The following is a 20,435-nucleotide window of genomic DNA, read 5'->3' as shown; positions in this document are numbered from 1 at the left end:
TATGTGCACTTAAAATTTCTGTGCACGTCAGATAGGTGCGTTGTGTGTGTGTGTATATATATAGATGTATATATATAGATGTATATATATAGATGTATATATACACACACATATATGCTCTATCTAGTGTGTATTTATGTATATGATAATATATATATTTCCCTCACCCCTGCCATTACCTGATGAAAGAGCCCTCATGGTTTATTTGTTTGTGTCACACAGTGGCAAGCAGGTAAATGAAGCATAAAACAATACTGTATAACCCATATACTTCATAAAGCAGTCTCTGACTACAATTTCAGTGGATTTGCGTTTGAGGTGGATGAACTGAGATTTCCCAGGAAGGTGACCATGTTTTTCATGGTCATTAGAATATTATCTAAACATGGCCTCTGGTAAGAAAAGTGAAGTATCCTGAAGATCTTCATCTTCTTTGGTAAACCATCTGTTTAACAGAGCACACAAGGTCCATCATGGGAGTAGTCTGCCCAGTGCGCATCAGCTTCTGCTGTTTTCTGCCTTCCAGGACTGAGAAATGCCAAGACACAAAGGTAATTATAGTGGTTCCAGCCTCTCCAGTCCCATGAAAGAAGTTCACGGTGAGAGAGGAGTCAGCCAAGGCCTAGACACTACATAAATTCTTAATTTAATGGCATTCAGCATTTGGGATGCTGCATGGGCTGAAAACATTGTGGGCCATGGCTATGAGAGAGAGCTTCCGTACACTTGCTATGCTGTATGACTATCAAAAAAATACTCTCATCTTGATGTCTTTGGCTAAATATATTTCCTCCCTTCAGTGTGAATTTGTGAATACTTCATTTTTTCTTGCAGGTCTCTTTCAGATAGTTTATATCTATCAAAATAATGATTTTTGTTCAGCTTCATAGCCTGTTTTCTCATCAACACCGTGATCCAGACCCTTCAGAGGCCTGTGTTTGAAAGGCTAGCATTCCATTTACAGTAAGCTTGTGTTTAGTTAACTCTGTAAGGACATATCATAAGCTCTACCATTATGGTACAATGATAATTTTCTTTAAAAAGTATCCGTAAGTGTGAATTTAGCCTACTTATTTCTGATGTCCATTGGAGCTTTAGACAGCAATTTTATCATTATTATTGCTATTGTACAGCTGCTCTCTGGAGGAGCTTAAACCTTGTCAAAAAAGGAACCAACATAATGAGTCTGACGGAATTTTTGGAAGGAACAATTAAATTTAGGATAATGAGTTCTTTTGAATTTTCAATGTTATTGTAACAATTCACTCCGCTGCAGCCTGTTCATCTCTGGGCTCAAAACTGAAATGTGCAATTGGGAATTGGGCTGTACAGGTCCTTTTCCAGATCTATTCCTCTTAAATAAAATCAACAACAAAAAAGCACCATCACAAAAGAAAAAAAAAAAAAAAAAAAAAAAAAAAAGAGGCAAAAGGAAGCAGCAGCACCCCCAAGTTTTCTCTCTGTGTACAGTTTTCTCAGTCTAAAGGCTGTATTGCTGTTAGCCATCCTTCCCAAATTCAGTGCTTGTGATTTGCAAACTTCTAGCTCCAGTTGAAGTGAGGGTGTAGGTATCTCTGTCTTGTTTCTTTCCCAAAGCTGTAGAGAAGGTCCCAGACCAGTTGTCAATTACATAGGTTGTATTGCCCTTGATATATGGGAACTGAATGAGTAGAGGTAAATCAAATTTAATTGAGTAGGCTTTTTGTTTTTTACTGGTTCTTTAGAAATACATAGTGGGAATTGAAATGTGACTAGCTGCAATGTCAGAAGGACAGTATTACTTTCTTCAATTTTTATTTTTCTCTGATGCATTCTGGGGTTTCTCACACTCCACTGCAGCTGCTGGAGTTTGCAGATTTGCAGGGAGAAGCTCTGATATCACGGTACTTACAGAACAAATTATCATCCAAGTCTTGTTGTTCTTGCTATGCTAGCTGTATTCTCCATATTACAGCCTCAGTAAGATGAGGAGTCTTCTACTGTTGCAGTGCAAAATCATTGGTTAGAGGGATTTTGTTCTAGAGGTCAACAGATATTAAAAGATGTACTGATTTATTGTTCAAATGCTGAAGAGCTGGAAATTTGTGCTGTTGCTGGCTGGTACCGTTTAAATAAAGACTGTCCAACACATGAATAGGTACTTGATTTTGAGGTGCTCATGTTCCCCTCTGAGCTCTGCTGCGTGCTTTAGAAAAGCTGCTTAAGCCTTACACCCTTGCTGCTCTTAAGTCACCGTAATAAAAGGACCTTCCCTCCCGTGTGTATGTGTGGCAGTCGCTGTTTGCTGCCGGAGCCAGGGCCCCCACTGAATGCAGCAGGTGAACACCTGCCTTTGCCTTGGGCGTTCTGGGCAGTGCAGCAGCAGCATCAGGGCTCGAAGACACCTCTAGCTCCTCCAGACATGCTGTGGGTCCTACCTGCCTGCTTGACAGTCTCTTCTCAGACACATTCAGGTTTCTGTATCTCCTTAGCAGCCTCTGAGCGTGACCTTTTATCTGTTCTTAGTGGGGTTTGACTAAATTCAGATAACATACAAATTAGCTTTGCAAGTGCATGTCTGTGAATTTTTGAAACTCAATGGAGATTTTTAGAGACAGGAAAGCAAAGGCTGTGTACGCTGATATTGCAGTGAGAAATGGGTGTGAGTGAATACTTGCATGTGTACGTGCAACATGGCGATGCCAGGATAGGAGCAGTACATGGGGAGACGGCTTGCTTCTGCTGGTAGCGATGCATTATTTTATTGTTGGGGCTCTAAGCAGAGTTCAGAGCATAGAAGTGCTGATTAAAAAAAGGCATCTTTTACCAGCAAAGTCTCTGGTCTTGTTTATCTACTCCTCTTGGTCTCTCTCTTCTGACGAGAACTGTATCTGTTTGTGTTTGGTACTGAGGACAGTAATTCCCTTATCTTGGGTGTTGAACAATGTGATATAATTAATAAAAGTAATGACAGTTTCTTCACTGAATACCAATTGATGCTCAGCCTTCTAAGGGAACAGAGATTGGGAATGGAAAGCAGATGGGATGATACCACATAAAGAAATGATTTCTTTGATGTAAAAGGCATTAAGAGAGTGTTTCATCCATGGCAGGATGAAAAATGAAGCAAGTTTCATAGAAAACGTAAAAATGTTTAAATCTGTCAGTGGTTCATTCTTTAATGGAGACATGAGGGAGCTCAGTTAAACACAAGCACCCCAGTGCCCATGGCCTTAAATGTCATTGCTTCATTCATGAGTTAACTGTGTTCTGGGGATGCAGTCACTGTAGCAGGATTTTTTTCCATCTGAAAAGATACACTGGTGACAGAAAGGAGAAAGTGCAAACTGTCTCAGACTTATTACAATGAAATGGAAAAAGCAGCCCCAAATGATGTTGTTACTGTGTTACTCTGTTTTAATCAGCCCACCCTGCTGCTCCTGCCCACGCAGAACATCAATTGTTAAACCCATCTGTGAAACATGGCTTTTGAGTTGCATTGGCTGAGAATGAGCAATATACCTAATGGTTGCTTAATCTGTTGAGGTGGTGAGGTTGTTTTTTAATGGTGTGCTGAAGTTCCACAGTGAAATCTGAAATGCGCCATTTATTAGCTCAGTATTATGAAAAATAAGGATGCAATTAGGATTTGAAAAAATTAGGTTAAATACTCATTTCCTCATACAAAGATGTTAAGGCTCGTCCTGTTTCACATTAAGCTCCAAACTGGAAGGCAGACTGGACGACAGCCCTGTAATTGGTGCAAATGACATAGGGCATGCTTGGAAGCACCTTAAGAATCTAACTTCAGCTAATCTGATTCATAAAGATCTGCAGGAGAGTTGCATATTCTCATGCTTTTACTGCAGGCTGAATTGCCTTTGTCTTCGCTTCTCTTTTGTTCAGTCTTGCTTCTCCTTGCAGTTTAAATCCTACCAACTTTTTGATAAAGCAGATGATCTACCAGTCCTGTCCTTACGGTTTTCTGATTCTTTTCCACCCCCCCTTTCTCAGACTCTCACTTATGCCTCAAAACTGTTCCTGTTTGTTGTCCGATACCTTGGCATGTGAAAAGAACTGAATACCTTCATGGGAAATAACATACTGCTGAAAAATATCGGTTGTCTAATGCGCACCCTTCTCCCTGCACAGGGCTGGTTAAACCGAGGTGTTTCTGCAGGTTTGTGTTCACTTTCCTGTAGACCCTGACTCTTGGAGGTGCCATAACCTCTCTGGGCAGCGAATTGCATCACTTGGCTCTCAGTCCTCGAACCCGCTTGGAAATGCATGTGCCTGGGATAAACAGAAATATACAGAGGATAATTTCTTAAGCTGGTGCCACTAATGGTAGCCTGGTCACTTCCAAGCGCTAAGATGAAATGAAACAACCCCCCAGTTCACCCATACCTGTATTCCTTCCCACCTGTAGAATAGGGAAGAGGCTTTTTGGGTGGAGTCAGGTGCTACTGGTTTGCAACAGGTAGCAGCCTGTTAATCTGTCTGTACAATTTGCTTTGGAATACTGATGGATTGACATGGCAAAGTCTCACTGATGAAATTAATTTGAATGGCCCCCAGATAAATGGCCTTTGCACAAGGCAAAGCTTTTGTGCTATTGTCCTAGATAGCACTCTTGCAAAAACATTTTTTCTTGAAAAAATGAATTAAAAATATACTTACACCACGTGTGTCCCTGCCAAATGGAGCATGATGTTGTTTAAATGGTCTTTGAAAAGCTTTCTTGAGATAAAAACCATTAGTATATAAAAACGGTTTCTAAACAGAGGCAGCATTTGTTGGAAAAGATCTTCATTGGTGGTAGATTGGGAGTAATTAGGTGCAATGTAATTTAATGACTCAAAACAACAAACAAGCTTTGGCATAGCTGTTTAGGAACACACAGTTCTCCTGGGGAAACCTAATTTGAAATGAGTGGCAAAACGTGCATCATTTTCAGGGGAGCTGCCACTATGCCATGACAGAGACAGGAGGAGCACTTCTGAACTGCAAAGTTGCTTCAGCTTCCAGGCAGGATTGGTTCTCTCTGACATGTAAACCCTTCCATGTGGTGCTCACAGATAGCTCGATGGTTTCACACGCCTTCTGTGTCCCTGCTTTGCTCCTGTCCATGTGGTTCCCAGGTCAGTGGGGCAGTGGCCTTCAGTTCGTTCTGGTTTTATGTATAGTTTTTGGTCTTAGTTGTTAGCCTGAGTTCTTGGTGTCATTAAAATTAATATATTTTCTCTGTGCACCTCCTGATCCTTTACTGCTAAATGTGAATGGTGGAGTTTCTATACCAGAGTGGAAAAACAACGTGCAAATGAGACAGTTTTTGCAATTATTTGGACAGAAACTGAATCTCTACTGCACATTTCTTACTTCAACTAAGTCCTGGAGGTCAGTCAATCCTGTGGTGATTTTTAGTACCTCTTAGAGACAAACGAAGATCAGAAGTTAATTTTCATGCATCTTCTATAGCTGCTCTATAATTAATTTCTCTGAACCAGTTTGTTTTTCTGCTGCCAAGCACTTCAGTGCTTATATGTAAATTATCAACATCTAAAGTCTTCTCTCTTTAGAGAAGAATACAGGGCAATCATCAGATAAAAGTCATTACATATTCAGAGCTATTCTGCTCCACTGATAATAAAACATTCTTAGGGGAAGGTGACCTTTTTACAATAGACTTATTAATGTCAGGACTTCAGAATTGTCTTTTTTCATTACAAGTCTTACCAAAAACATTAAAGCGAATGAAGTTTATGATCTTAAAGATGTGTCAAAGTACAACCATTAAAGAAATTTTCACAGAATGTTACTTATATAGCCTATTTTTTGCATTTTATGTGGCAAGTATTCTGAGTCAGTCTTTGTTTGAAGAGAGCTCTACATTCATGACTACCTTCCATTTCTGACCTTATTCTTGACAGTTTCTGGCAAGGTTTGTGACACCCATGTTATAGCTTTGGAAGTCTCCCATGGCTACCTGTGCAGTGTAAGGAAGCTGACCTCCAGATGAGGTGAGCTCCTCCAAACAGCGATGCTCCTGTGAGGGGTAAGCATCGGGACAATTTTCAGATGAGGATATGCAGAATTTTTCTGCCAAGAGAAAAACTGTATATTCCATTGTGTCATTTAAAGCTAGGCAAACAAGAAGTTGCTACTGCTAACTATAAACACAGGAGACTTGGGTGATTTCTACTTGTTTAGTACCCATCAACAGCTTCTGTCCATGGGTGCAGATACAGGGAGGGGGAGATGCATCGTTCCAGCAGAGACTTAACTAAAAACCTGTCCTGCACGGCTGGCAGCGTAAGCGCGTTGGCCTAGGTTTGCAAAACAGCAAAATCGTATTTTCATTGTGCTGGGAGCTTGTGTCTCTTCAGTTAGTCTCAATGAAACCAAGAGGGCTCCAAGAGAAATGCGTTTAGTGACAATGAAATGCTGATGCAAAAAGTGTTTGACTTCTTTCTTCCTGTTCTTTCTTTCTTAAATGAACTAGTTCAGGCAAGGGTTGTGAAAGTGGAGAAGAAAATTTGAAACATTTTAACTGAAATGTGACAGGCTTTAGCAAAGGAAGAAAAAGAGGTAGAAAAGGAAAATCGGGCCTTAATTTCCTAAATGCTTTCAACATTCGAAAAGTTGAAAGGCGAGCTGATTTATCCTGTGGGTTACAGCAATAAGTGCAAGTGACAACTTGATAGGGCTCTGTCATCAAATACTCCTGTGCACAGGAGGAGAGCATCAACTCATTCAAATGTAGTAACGCTTTTGTGCCATTCTGAATTTGTGCATTCAGCTGAGGGTGGGTGTATTGAAACACTAGCCTAGAATTTCCCTCTGCTCTTTCTGATCTCCATTGTGCCCTGGCATATCCAGTGATGCTTTCCTGAGCTGCTCTGACAGCAGGAATCAAGCACCATATGCCTACACTTTGGTATCTTTCCAAAATCAATATTTTAAAGAAAGTGAAATTATTCCTTCTACTCGACTCATGATTCACACAATGATAGCATCAATATTAATACAATAATTGAACTTTAATTTCAGTGGCTAAGTAACCTGTCATCCCGAGAGAGCAAACTGGACTTGAACCAAAACACCTGAAAACTGGGGGGGGGGGAAGGGCTTGACTCATGAAGAAGGAAAGGGGGGAGATCTTCCATCCAGTACCATTTTTTGCAGAACCATCAGAACCATCATTCATTTTTTGCAGAACAGCCTCTTGGCTGTTCTAAAGGCTGAGTTCCTCCTCCTGAAGTTTGTCTTGTCTTCTAGCCATGTCTCTACAGAACCATGAGCCACATTCTCTCCTTGCCGCATGCCAGCCATGGCTGCTGCTGGTGTGGAGGACTTGTAGCCAAGGTTTACAGCAAAGCTTCTTTCTTGGCTTTGTGGCTATTTAGATGTCCTACCACTTGGCATTAGGTAATCATTGTTAAGAAAAATAAATTAAATATAACCCATGAAGTTCATTCTTCTGCATCTGTATGTCTGTAAGGTTTTTCTGCTTGAGATGTGAGCCAGTAAGAATCTGAATCTTGAAAGGTCAAACTTTTCTCAGTCCAGGCAGCTTTCCTTTCAGAAGCGTTTAACTCCCAGCTCCCTTCTGCTGTGCTGCAGGCTCTGTGCTTGGAGCCCTGGGGGCAGCGGGCAGGGGCTGCCTGTGGTGTGGCATGGGGTCCTGGGGGGCTGGGGAGGTGAATGGTCCCCAAGGGGTGACTCATCCTGGAGGGCCAAGGCAAAAGAAATGGGTCACTGTTCAGAAAAAGCTGAATTCAACTCTGTCAAAATTCAGTTGACATGGAGAATCAAGAAAAAACAGTTAAAAATCTGGTGTGGTTTTTTGTGTGTGTTTTTTTTTTTTGTTTTTCCCTGTATATTTTTTTAGAAGATTGATTCGGTGTTTTTATTCCAGTAAAAATTTTTCATCAGAGAAATCCCACAGAGCCTTCCCCTGTTTGAAGGTTTTCTAATGGAATTCAGTGTGGCCAGTTTAGAAAGATGTGCAGGGAGATGGGATTAACAGAAGAGAGGAAAATGGTTTATTTCAATAGCTTTTAAAACAAAGGCCTTTCCTTTAAAAGAGGAAAGGCCATGCAAAATATTTCCTTTAACTTTTTTTTTTTTTAATTAAGCATTATCTTGAGAAGCCCAAAGAAGTCTGTTTATCTAGGAAATAAGATTCCATTTTAGCAGAGGATGCAGGCAGAGGTTGGGAAAGGGTATTGGAGCCAGCTGGTGCAGAAGGGGAAAAAGAAAAGAGGTCATTCATTATAATTTTTCTCATGGTTGCCAGCAAAGCGGAGGAAGGAACATGTCCTCTGGGATTTCCCAGCTGGCAAGAACATCTTTACAGGCTGACTTCCAAACACACCAGCAAATGGAAAAGAAAATATAAATTCACTAGAGAACTGCAACTTCATGGATTGTATCAGTGTATTTGCTAGTGTTCTGTTTGTGTTTTTTTTTTTTTTTTTTAATCTTAAGAGTTGCATGATGATGTGAAGTAGAAAAAATAAGATCACTATCTCTTGGAAGCTAGGAACATATTCAAGTTGCTTTAGTTTGTTGTTTTTTCGGGGGGCGGGGGAGGGCTTGTCAGTGTTTCTGTGCCTTTTCTGTTTCTGTCTTGCTGTGCTTTCCTCTTTCTAAAATTCAGTTCTACCTTTTGGCCTCATGGGATCCCTGTGCAGAGCAGGAGAAGCCTGGTGAGTCTGTCGTGGTCAACAGGATGTTTCTGCATTTCCAGACATCAGCTACCTCATTTTCCACTGACTGTAATTGCCTTCTTGTCTCTCTAATTAGCTCACCTAATGCATTGGCTGCAAACAGCAACCCGGTCTGCTCTTTTTTCTCTTTACGTATTGATACATTATCTGCTCTGTCTACTAATTTATGCAGACCCAACTGTCCAGCTCCCTTGTCTTTATACTCACTTGCTCATTTATCCACCTGAGGTTTGGTGCTGCAAAGTGGGAAACCTCCTGACAACAGGGCAATCTTCATGTGCTCACTATTAAATGCACATGTTCAGCTGGCCCCAGACCCAGAACAAGTACATCTCTGGGTGAAAAGTTGCTGAAGGGCATGAATTGTCTCTGTGGCCTTTATTTGTACAAAGGGCAGTTCAGGCAATTCTCCAGCATTCCTCTGAGTCTTGTGATGCTCCTGCAGAATTACTTTTAAATGATCATCATTTAGTCATTTCTTGGGAACCTTGACCCAGCTTGAATGCAGAGATCAGCAGGTTCTCTGCAATTTTCACTCAGATTTATTGCCGCTAAAACAAATAAAATCATGTTGAACTCTTCTCTCTCACATGGCATCATGTCGTTGATTAACTGTATGGGCAGCTATCAATTTCAGGAGGACTGTTATGTGCTGTTCATCAACAGATCTCACATGACTTTTTTCCCCTAGGATTTTTAAGCCTGTTCATACCATACAGTCACAGCATGGGCATTAGCTGGGGTGCTCAGTGTTGTCTGCTAGGCCAGAAACGAGGTCCCACAGCATGTGGAAATCAGACATCAAGTGTGAAGTCAGGGGGCTTGCCTCATTTCTTGTCCATTCTCGGGTTGTTGAGGATGTTCTCCCTTTGAGCAACCAGTGATGGGCTTTGCTTCATTACCTCATTGGCTCCCACGTTGTTCCCGTGTTCTGATCTGATTTGATGTCTTCAGGATGAGATGTGAGCTCAACAACTGGAGCTCATGTTTTCTAGATCTAATTTATATATTTTCCTTAAATATGCAATGTATATTTTAGCACAGCAGAGGTGAGGTTATGAATAGGTGCTCCAAGCCCCCTCCCACCCTAAGGTGGTTAGTTATGGTGGCACCTGATCTCAGCGCAGTGCCAGTACTTAACTGCGAATCCTAATCCTGTTTGTAACATCTGATCCAAAGAAGTGAGGACAGCTTGCAGAAATATTTGTTAAAAAGAAATTAAAAAACAAAACATCTTAAAATTCTGAAATTGAAATTGCAACAGGAGGCAGGGGTCTAAACCCACTTACTGTGGGCAGTGTCCTTTTATTTCTTTTGTTTCACTTCATTTGGATGGTTTCTTTTCAAGGCATAGTCCAGGAGCACTGAAGTCAATGAATACTTTGCTGTTGACTTCAGCTGCAGAGAAATGATCCCCTCGAGGCAAACGTTAGTTACTTGGGGCTGGAATACAGAGCAGGGCTACTGTAGCGTGCGCATCCTGCTTGGTAGCTGAGGAAGGGATTATCTCATGGCACTTGAAGGGGTTTTAAAGGGACTGTGTAGTAAATGCGGTTGTTTAGGCAGGAGGACAGATCATTCTTCCTGTCAGAAGAGGAGCGCCTCAGCTAAAATAGGTGGTGATGAAACAGGTGGCCGGGTGGTGTCCACTTCAGTGCTGACACCGCTGCCGAAGCAGACAGCACCGCGCCTCAGCAGCAGCACTGGGTGTATCGCATCCTTGGTTGCCGAAGAGCCTGTTGTTATCTGAACTGGAAAGCTCACCATCCTGCTGGGTGAGAAGTTTAACTCGCTGAGCTTAATGTGATTGTTAATCCTCTGATCTCTGCGTTTGTCCCACAGTGATAAATGAGGATGAAGTGAGCCGCAGAGCTCACCCTGCGGTACCAGGGCCTCCTCAAGCTGCAGCGCAGGAAGCTTGCAGCCTGCAGAGGCCCCCAGCAGCGGGCACACGGATGTGTGGAGCTCTGGGGATGCACAGGCCCACTCCCCTGGTGGAACGATGCGCTGCAGTCTGCTGGCAAACTGCGCTCTTAAAAAGACTCATCTAAGGATCATGTTAAACCCTGGGAGCTGCGAGAAAGGCCAGGGTGTCTGGCTGCCCCATGCCTCCCAGCTTTCTCTGCCCCACGGCTCCTCAGCAAGGGGTGGTCACTGCAGGACACTCTGGGTGCACCCATTCTCCATGCTGAGCCTCTGCACTGGGGGCTGCTGCTGGCAGCAGAGGCTCAGGGCCATTCTGCAGCTTTTCTGGCGAGTGCAAGGGGACAGCTGAAGCTAGAAATGGTGTTTGAAATCCTCAACTACACCTGCTGTGACGGATGAAACCAGTCATCGACATCTCCTGGAATCCCAAGAAGTGTGGGAAGTCGTAGCTTCAGCAGCAGAGCCGCTCCTTGCAGAGGGGAAACTCCTCATTAACTGTCTGCAGCTAGATGTCAGTTTACGTCCCAAAGCTTGGAGCTGTATGAATTGTATGAAGTCAGGTCCTCCAGTGCTTTGACTGGACCTTAATACAAGCATTTTTTTTAAGTGAAAGGATCTTGATAAAGCCATTGCAGCAGAGAGCAAGCCAGGGCTTTGCAGTTGTAGGGAGATGACTTTGACTTCTGAATACGCAAAGACTGAAGTTGAGGGCAAATTATCCATGGTAAATTGCTTTGATCGCTGCCTCCATTAGTTGGTCTTAATCCTAACTTGATACCTTGGGGTAGACAATAAAATTGTCCCACTGCAAATAAGTTTTGCTTCCCCACCTCCCTCCTCCGGACATCAAGAGAGTTTTAGTTCTCACTGATGTGATTTCTTGGAGATAAATTTCTCTCTCTGCTTTTCTGAAGTATTTTTCATGCTTCCAATTTTTCTGCAGCTATTTTTTTTTCCTTTGAAGGAAAGTAGAAATCAGAGCTATAACTAATCTGCTTGATTTTTATCTGAGGCAGCTGTGCTGGGACAGAACCCATCATTCAGATCTGTTACCTTTTACACAACAGAGATAAATTAATTACAGGGCTTTCCCCTGATGTCCAGGCTCTTGCCTGCAAATGTTCACATAAAAGACAAATGACAATGAGATTCTCATTACAGCCTGATGAATTAGCCTTTTCACTTCACTTACAGCAAAGCCTACTTCATGGTTAGCCATCTCGCTTAGGTCCAGCCACTTTTTTTTCCTCTTTGAATTCAAATCAAACCTTTCCTGTCAAGCTACTTATCTTGGTGCAATCTATTGTTTTGCATTACCCATTAGAATTACTCATTTTTCTGAGAAAATTGGCACAGTGTGTGGCCAGAAAAAAAAATGTTTTTCAGCAAGAGCTTCTTCTTCCGTCTCTTTAGTGCAACATGTCCCAAACTTAAGACTGCTTTCAGAAGTGGAGACAAAAGTCATGTTTTCTAAAAAGCAAAGACTGACCAGAAGGCATGCCTCTGTGGCTTCTGTGAGCTGAGCCATGCCACCACCAACTTCGTTCAGTGTCTCAGCAGAGAAAGTTGTTGAGGTGTGGCGGTGGCACTGGTGTCCCCAGGGTCACACCACTTCGGCAGCTCTCCCAAGACTGGCAGTACAGATGCTGTGCGGCTGACAGCGTGTCCTGTAGCTCCACGTCTGCTGCTGGGCAGCTTGGGGGTAGGACTGAGCGGTGGGACTCTGAGCGTTGCCGAGATGACAAAAGGGTTCTGGAATCCTGCTCATTTTTAATAGACTCTCTCTCACCTCCCAAGTTGCGTTCAGGAAGCACCCTTCACAGACTTCAGTTGCCAAAGCCTGTTATGCTTCATACCATTGTTTCTGCACATGGATGTTTTTATTCTGCTGGGCTTTATTTATTTATTTATTTGAAGTAGCAAAAGCTGAAAATAATGTAAACATTTGATTAGGCTAGAGAGGATGTTCTAATACAAAAGCTAGAAAGGAAAAAAAAATATCCTTTGCTAAAGCAAAGTGCAGTAACAAGTGTTGCTAACCTCCCTTCAGCTCCTCCTGATCGAGCAGAGGGGATGAGCCTTCAGCATAGTCCTACTCCCACCATGGCTGTAAGCAGAACAATTTCTGCCTGTCTCTTCAAGGCTCTTGGGGCTGCCATTTAATCAGGTGGATGTAGAATAAAGCACTGGGATTTGAGGGTAGGAAAGTCTTATGTGCTCACTCTGTACAAGCATTGGGAAGGAGTGAGTATAGTTGCCTGGGGACCCAAAGAACACGTGCTGGCGTAAGGAAAGTGCATGGAGGAAAGAGTTACTTTACATACCCTCTTTGCAGTACTGCAAGTTAATAATCAGGCAGCAGACCTGGAAATGCTCAGTTCTTTCATACAAACCATGCATTTACACAAGATATGTTGAAGCATAATACAGTTCAGTTAAAATTGGAATATAAATGGGTTGGTCAACAATAGCAACAGTCTCTTCTGCTCTGATATCAAGGACCTTTTACCTGCTGCATGTCTGTGCCTTGGGAATGTGCTAGTAAATGACACTCTTGTAACAGGAAACTTTAAATATTTTCCTAAAACAAAATGTTTAACACGTGAACTCCAGATATAATGACAAGTACCATTTTAAGTCACATCACGTAGGTACTTAATCTGTGTTTAAGCTGAATTGTATTCCAGGCTACATTTAAGCACATTTCCCAAAATCAGGGCTAATATCTGATATGGTCAATTTAAATCAATGATGTTCTTTTCATCAGCATTACTAGTCCCTGAATTGTCCACAGTTGTAGAGGTGAATTAACTGTTATTACATCTGGATATCAGTCAGGCTGTGAAGTAGGATAATAACCATTATATCACATTGCTTTAAGTCCTAAGAGAAGCTAAGGGAAAAACGCATCACTAAATATTCATTAAATTTGGGAAACCTCAAGTGGAAAAGCATATTGCAATATTAGGCATGAACATTCAGATTGAAGAAAGAACCTTATCTTTATTGATTCCATCATTGCAGTTGGCTGGAGAGAAAGAACTAATGTCTGAAAGGTTATTTTCAGTGCATGATTGCTCTGAGATTGTTCCAAAAAAACAGTCATTAATAATAACTTCTCATACAGCATGCCAGGATGGTTGTGTCCCCTTACCTGTCCAGCTGGATGTGCAGAAAGTCAGAAGTCAGGACAATTCCAGAAGGACAGAGACAAGAGTGGAAAGGGACTTGCAGCATGACAGAAAGGCACACCAGAGTGCTGCTGCTGCTTTTACAACACCAGAAACTAGTGATCGTGCCCAGGAAATAGTGAACACTGCATCACACCTGCTAGGTGAAGTTTCCTGGAACTGTGCTAAGCACTTCCAAGTGGTTCTGGCATCCCATGCAAGGCAAACTGACACGTGGCTGACAGGAGCAGTTGAATGTTGCTTTGCATGAAATTAAATGTCAATACCATTATTTTTTTGGAGCAGCAGCTAAAATGCTTGTGATTTTAGAGGGCTTTCATCAAAGTTAACATCTTTCTATTGATGGTAGTGGTGTGGAAAGGAATTTCAGTTGCTTACTTTTCAGTTTTAATTATATATAATAATAATTTTATTTACAGTGAGAGTGCTTTCAAAAGCAGATTTTAACATCTATCAAAATTGGAAGTTTTACTGAAATAGAAATTACATAAGAAAAATTGCTTCCTTCAAAAAGCACATAAAATATTAAAAATGTGTCAAAATTATAATTTACATCTGTTTTTAAATTATTCCTGAATATGTCAAAATCAAATGTAGAATGGTATCATAAATGGATGGAAAGAATTGTTACCTGTGGGGGTATCTGCTCCCCCCTCCTGTTTTTTAGACTGGTGGTGTTCTGCTATGTAGTCATCTTCCATCTGAATTTGGAAATGCTGAAGTGTTGAGAAGCTGAGAGCCAGGGCTAATACAAGAAGTGAAACAGAATCCCTTGAAGTTCAGCTGTTCAGCCCCAGAATGTATTTCCCCTTCCCACCCAAAGACAAGTGAAAGTGGTCAAAATTTGTGTAGTATAGCACATTTGTCTTGTCTGTGTTTGGAACTCTATTGTTCTTGTTTATTTGAAAGCCTTGGAGAATTGAGATTTAGTGGCACCAATGTTAATTAGAAGTCAATGTTGGTAATCGCTCAAGAAGTGCTTGTATTCCCATCCGGACATGGAATGAAAGCAGTGCCATGTCACTTCGACAGCCAGTCTCAACAAGGTAATAACTGTTCTCATGTGGAATATTCAGAACAATTCCCAAGAGTACAGTGTAAGAAAAAAGTTGTAATTTGCTCTTGGGTTTTACACAAATTGGAAAATGAGCTGAATTTCAGAAACACCTTATTTTATGTGAATTCTTTACTGAATAACAAGAACAAAGCATTTATTTCAGTTTTAGAGGTATCAGAGAAGTAAAACTTCTGTCTACGATGATAGTTTTGCCTACATAATGAGTGATAAACATAATTAAGTGTAACTAGGAAAGGGCCATCTTGCCCACAGCCTGTGTGCTGAGCAGGCAGTTAGCACCTCTCCCCTGGACGAGGAGTTCTTGAAGCGCATCACTGGCTGAAAGACGTTTTTCCTCTGGGTCCTTAAACTGGAATATTTTCTGGAATCTATTGTGTGGTTAATATCTGCAAAGCTTCTGATTTCATTGTTTGATATAATTTTATTCAGTAAAGCTGCCTCATTGCGTAAAGGTCTTGGTATTTAATATTTAATAGCACAAATCCCACGTGAGTCCTAGGCAGAGGATGAAAATTACATTTTAAATTAATGTGCGCTCAAAGCCTTCTCTTGTTTCTTTCTGCATTTAAAGGCCAACAGCCACTTACAAGCATAATAGCAGCTTCCAGAGACGATACCCATATTAGCCTCTTCCAAAAGGGCTAGTTATCTTCAAAAGATACGCTCCAGTAACTATTCATGTGCTGAAACAGAGGGCAAGTGGAAAGACACAGCTTCTGGTGCCGTTTGTGGCATGCAGCCAGACGGACAGACAGCTGCCATGCAGGCCCAGGGCCGCGAGGCCCAGTCCTTCGGCACCCGTGCCCACTCAGCACCGCATTTTAGCTGCTAACACCAGTAGCTTATTAGTAGGACGCCAATGGGATTGCGTCCCTGGTGCGAGCAGGTCCAGCAAAGACCCTTTTATGCAATGGCCTTTGTATATACATGTTTGTATACATGCATGTACCTGACAGAATAAATATATGCATATACAGCCGAAATGCACATACCTATAACACATGACATTTTTAGTTTGAAAACTGTTCAGACCAATTAGGATCCAGGCCAGACACAACCCTTACAGGCGTCAGCCCATTTCAGTGACAGTTGTGGTGCCACGTGCTCTGGCGTGCCATCCACAGGCCCCTGGCCCTGGAGACCCCAAAGGCGCTCCGAGAGCCTGTTGTGCAAGCTCATTGCTGCTTCACCATGCTAGCGAGAGGATGCACCTCCTGGTACATGCCTGGCTGCTCCCAAGGCAGCATGCAAGCACCTCCAGCTCCCCACAGACATGGCTGCGGGTGGCATGTGTTCCCTGCTGGCAGGGTGGTGCCTGACGTGCTGCCCTGCAGGGCACAGGGAGCCACCAGCCCCCTGGCACGCTCATGTCTCCTTGTGAACGAACAAGTCGTGTCACGGGGTGGCCAATAAGCCACTACAGGCTTGTTACTGCCTAGGGCGAAGGAGCTTCTGGGTCTGTGGCTCTTGAGTGATGTGATCCAGGTATTGGGCAAATCTTCAGCTACTGCTGTGCATTGTAACGTACGTGGCTTTGGCAAATGTGCTCAGCTCGCTCTGTTTTGGCTAACAGGCCAAACATCAGCACTGAAGAACAACATTTTTTCTGAAAGCATAGGTCAACAATGTTTTTTTTCCTGTATGAATTAAGACTGTTGCTTCCAGCTGGGTGCCCCAAGTACCAAGTTGGTTTCAGCATGAACACCTAAGATCCACAGTCCTATTGTTCTTACTGGCAGTATATGACAGAAAATGCCAGCAGCGCCATCCAGGTTCTGCTCCTAGCCACGTGCAACAGCAGGTTCCAAACAGTGCCCATCTCTCATCTCGTGTGGTACCAAACAGCTTACCCAGAATTGCAGTTACAGGTCTTCAGGCTAGGTTTTCAGAGCACCATCAACCTCCATCAGATTTAGCCACATTTTCCAAGGAATTATGCATGCAGTGGATACCTGGTATTTGGTACTCTTTTACAGATTTGGCTGTATGTATTGCTGCTGTCAAGAGAGCTCAACTCTGCAGTGATGCCTTACATCTGACCCCAGACATTTACTCATTGAAGTGTGCTATACACTTACAAATTAAGCAAATGCTGTTTTATAGCCCAGTCTGCCAAACACTCGGTGCATTGCTAGGATTGTCCTAAAGGTTTTCAAGATCGTTTCCTGAGTAAGCTTCCTTTATCTGTTCAAAATATCTTCTTGTGTCCAGGCCCTGTAGAATTTCTTCTCTTTATCTCAGCGGCAGGGATAAAAGGCAAGGAAGGCAAGTGCTTGATTTCTCGAAAGCCTGACATGCTACAAAAGGAAGGTCAAACAAAGCTTTTCTTCATGTTAATTCCTCAGAGTGGCATTTAGACCTAACCGACTGTGTTAAAGACTTTTATTAGAATAGCAGAGGCCACACTGGAAAGTTTGAGTCTCGCATGGTTTGTAGCTCTCGCACTACACAGACTGTTTAAGAGCTGTGGAGCCACCTAAGACAGTTACTGGATGTGCTCTGGGGCCTGCACCTGCTGCGTGCCATCGTCTCCTCTGGCGGTGGGGACGTGGCTGCGGTGTGGGTACTGTCCTGGGGAGGCTGGGCAGCGGTCAACCCCATGGGCACCTGCATGGCTGCAGGTCTGGCGCCCGGAGCTGCGCCACGGGACTGGCTGTGGTGGTGGTGCCTGGCCCCTTCCCCACACCTCTCTAGGCAGGGCTGGCACCAGCCAGAGGTATGGGTACTGGGAAAACCGCTGCGAAGTGTTACAAGGGGGCCTGCAGATGCTGAATGCTGCTCTTGTAAAACTTTGTGAAATGCAGTGATAATTTCTTTGCTTTCATTCTGATGAGCTTTAGCACAAATCATTTCCCTTTAGTTTCCACTGAGATAAGGTTCGAGAACGAAATCTGCACCTAAGTTTTTTCTTTTTGAGAGAGAGCATCTAGAAATACATTTAACTTGATGCACAGTTGATAGACTCACACTGTAACTAGCAATAGGCATTGTCCCTGCAATCTGATTTCCTATATCCTTGCTGAAGTTGATATATAAATATACATATGCATATATAACATTTAAGATTATATAATTCCACCATCTGCTACTTTATATAAACAGTGCTCATATTCCACCTCTGCTGCTTCATGTAATGGTCTCCCCCATACAAATGAATATGTTCAGTGACAAAAAATAGAAGTCTGCTTTTCACAAATGGTGACTCCAATCCCAGCTTAGCTTTTCAATCACGGATGCCAATGGAATGATTTAATTAACCTGCAGCACAACACACGTGCAACTGATGTGGTCTGTGAGCTGACGTGTCTCCTGGTGCACAGCTGAGTCCATAACAGCCTTTACGGGAGTTCCTTCCACCTAACTTCAGCCCCCCAAAGGCAGATGATGGTGACATTGCTCCTTGTGTAACAGTGAAATCGGGATGCACCTCTCAGGGGCAAGTCTGAGCACAGGTGGGCTCCATTACCCTCTAGAACTGCCAGGGTCAGCAGGGTACTTGGGGTGAGTAGATGTAGGGGTATGATGGAGTTAGCAGGTGGATAAAATGAAGGTGAGTGGGAAGAAGGTAGAAATGAAGGAGGTGTCCTTGCCCCAGTGTCTCCTGGGTTTTTGTAGCTGACTTCACAGAGCTCAGTAGCTACAAGTGAGAACTGGCTTTTGGCTGTTGACCTGGTTCTGCTTTGCAGTGGTGGGGGCTGTCTCATACCATTTAGAGATCCTCTGAAGATTCCTAAAAGATTCAGCCTTGGGCTGCCTCCTGAGCATTCTTGCTCTTAATCTTAGAGGAAAAATTCCTTCTTTTAAAACTTCTTTGTGCTGATGTACACTTGATGCCTTCAGGAGGGGCTGCTTTATAATAATTATTGTTACTTTTCTCAGGGTGGGGGTTGGAGGGCTCCATAGAGACAGCATTGCCTTCCATATGTTTGATTCTTGGTGGTTTTATTTTTGATTAGGAGCAAGGGACTGATATATGTTATGAGGAAGTGATGAATTACCTGGCATATCTGGAGCACTGGGGATTTTCTCACATCAGAATGATGGTGATTGATTTTTTTTTCTTTTTTTTTTTTTAGATCTGCAGCAGAAGAATTTTTGGATGCCTGATTGCAGCTGACAGGTAAGCTGTGAAAGGCTCACTGGTGACTGGGACAGGCCTTCCCATCTCATATCTCACACTAGATTTTAGACTTCAGTGGCTTGCTGAAGACATGCTGTCAGGATGATAGAGGTGGTAAGATTATTAAATGGGGACATCTTCTACTTGCTAAATTGCTTTGAACTCAGAGGAGACTATATTAGCTCATTTTGCCCATTCCTTTGTAGGTGTTAGAGGGGAAATACGCAAAGTTAGAGCAGGGATGGAGACTGGGGCAGGAGGGAGTCTGGTTTCCTGAAAAGCTGTAGTGCAGTCCAGGAAGCAAGGTGGGAATCACAGCCTTGCTTTTGCTGCACTGTTGTCACAATGCTGGTCAGAGAGGAGTTAGAGGATAAATTTAGTTTATCCCAGCATATGCTGGTTTCAAAGGACTATTATTAGATATGGTGTGTGTGAAGCACAGCACATCCGACATCTTGTTCCTTGCTGGACATGGAAGTGTTGAAGGTGTTGTTGTTGTTTTTTTTCCCCTGTACTCTGCAATGTGGGTTTGTATCCTGCACAGAGGGTGAAGGCAGCTATGGCACGGGGGCTGGAATCTGGATTCTAAACTCGAGTCTCTGTTTCTTTGGAAACTAGATTGCAATTGTAATTTATATAAAATTGCTCTTTTCAAAAAGAAATGATGGAACTGGTTTGGACTAATTACAGAGTCACTCAGATATCTTGGGTGTGACAGCATGACTTGGAATCACGTGCACTCCATTTGTTACCAGCTGGGGAGACAGAGAGGGAGGGAGGTGAAAAATATCAAAGGGAGCCAAACTAGGCTAAAGCAGGAAAGGAGAGAGCAAAGAAATGAAGTGAAACAGAAGGGGAAAGATCTATGTTACATGGGATGGTAGGAGGTGAACCTTTCACGGTGCTGGGGCTGGAGCAGCAAATGTACTTACCTATATCTGCCAGACCCATACCCCAGATGGGTCTGCCCTCACTGGGGGGTTGGGGGGGAAAAAGGGGGAACCGCCCTCTGGTAGGGGCCATGGAGGCAGTTCTGGTCTTACCCAGGTGTGTCCAGGCCACTGCGGCTGAAGAACAGAGCTGTTCTGGTGTTCAGCCACATAAGTATGAACACAAGAACATCCAGCTGGCTGTTGGGTGTGTTGCTCTGGGTTAAGGTAATCTCCCTGGTCATGCACAGCATTCAGTCGTAGTAAGCTGACTCATTTGTTTGCTGTTATCTGGCAATACTTTGACAGCTCATGAATTGTGTAGGATCAGCTCTACCATTAATGCAGTTTGCTGTCGTCCAGCTGCATGGAGCTGTGCTCATCTACCTTGCCTGAATTGTGGCTCAAGTAGCCACTAACGTTCTTGTCCAGAGTGTATTTGCCAAGCCCAGGGAACTGACTGAGAGTTTCCTTAAAGCT

General features: G+C 43.0%; 1 long non-coding RNA gene across 1 annotated transcript in view; it reads left to right on the top strand.

The window, feature by feature from the left end:
- LOC118176270 overlaps window positions 1–20,435 on the top strand; it is a 151,248-nt gene that overhangs the window by 24,590 nt on the left and 106,223 nt on the right. Inside the window, exon 2 of the long non-coding RNA XR_004755322.1 lies at window positions 18,983–19,026. This is a non-coding gene — a long non-coding RNA (uncharacterized LOC118176270). The remainder of the gene's footprint in view (window positions 1–18,982; window positions 19,027–20,435) is intronic.

The sequence above is a fragment of the Oxyura jamaicensis genome, chromosome 19 (assembly GCF_011077185.1).
Source record: "Oxyura jamaicensis isolate SHBP4307 breed ruddy duck chromosome 19, BPBGC_Ojam_1.0, whole genome shotgun sequence".
Taxonomy (NCBI): Eukaryota; Metazoa; Chordata; class Aves; order Anseriformes; family Anatidae; genus Oxyura; species Oxyura jamaicensis.
The sequence above is the reverse complement of the archived record's forward strand: the minus strand, read 5'-3'. Positions and strand labels throughout refer to the sequence as shown.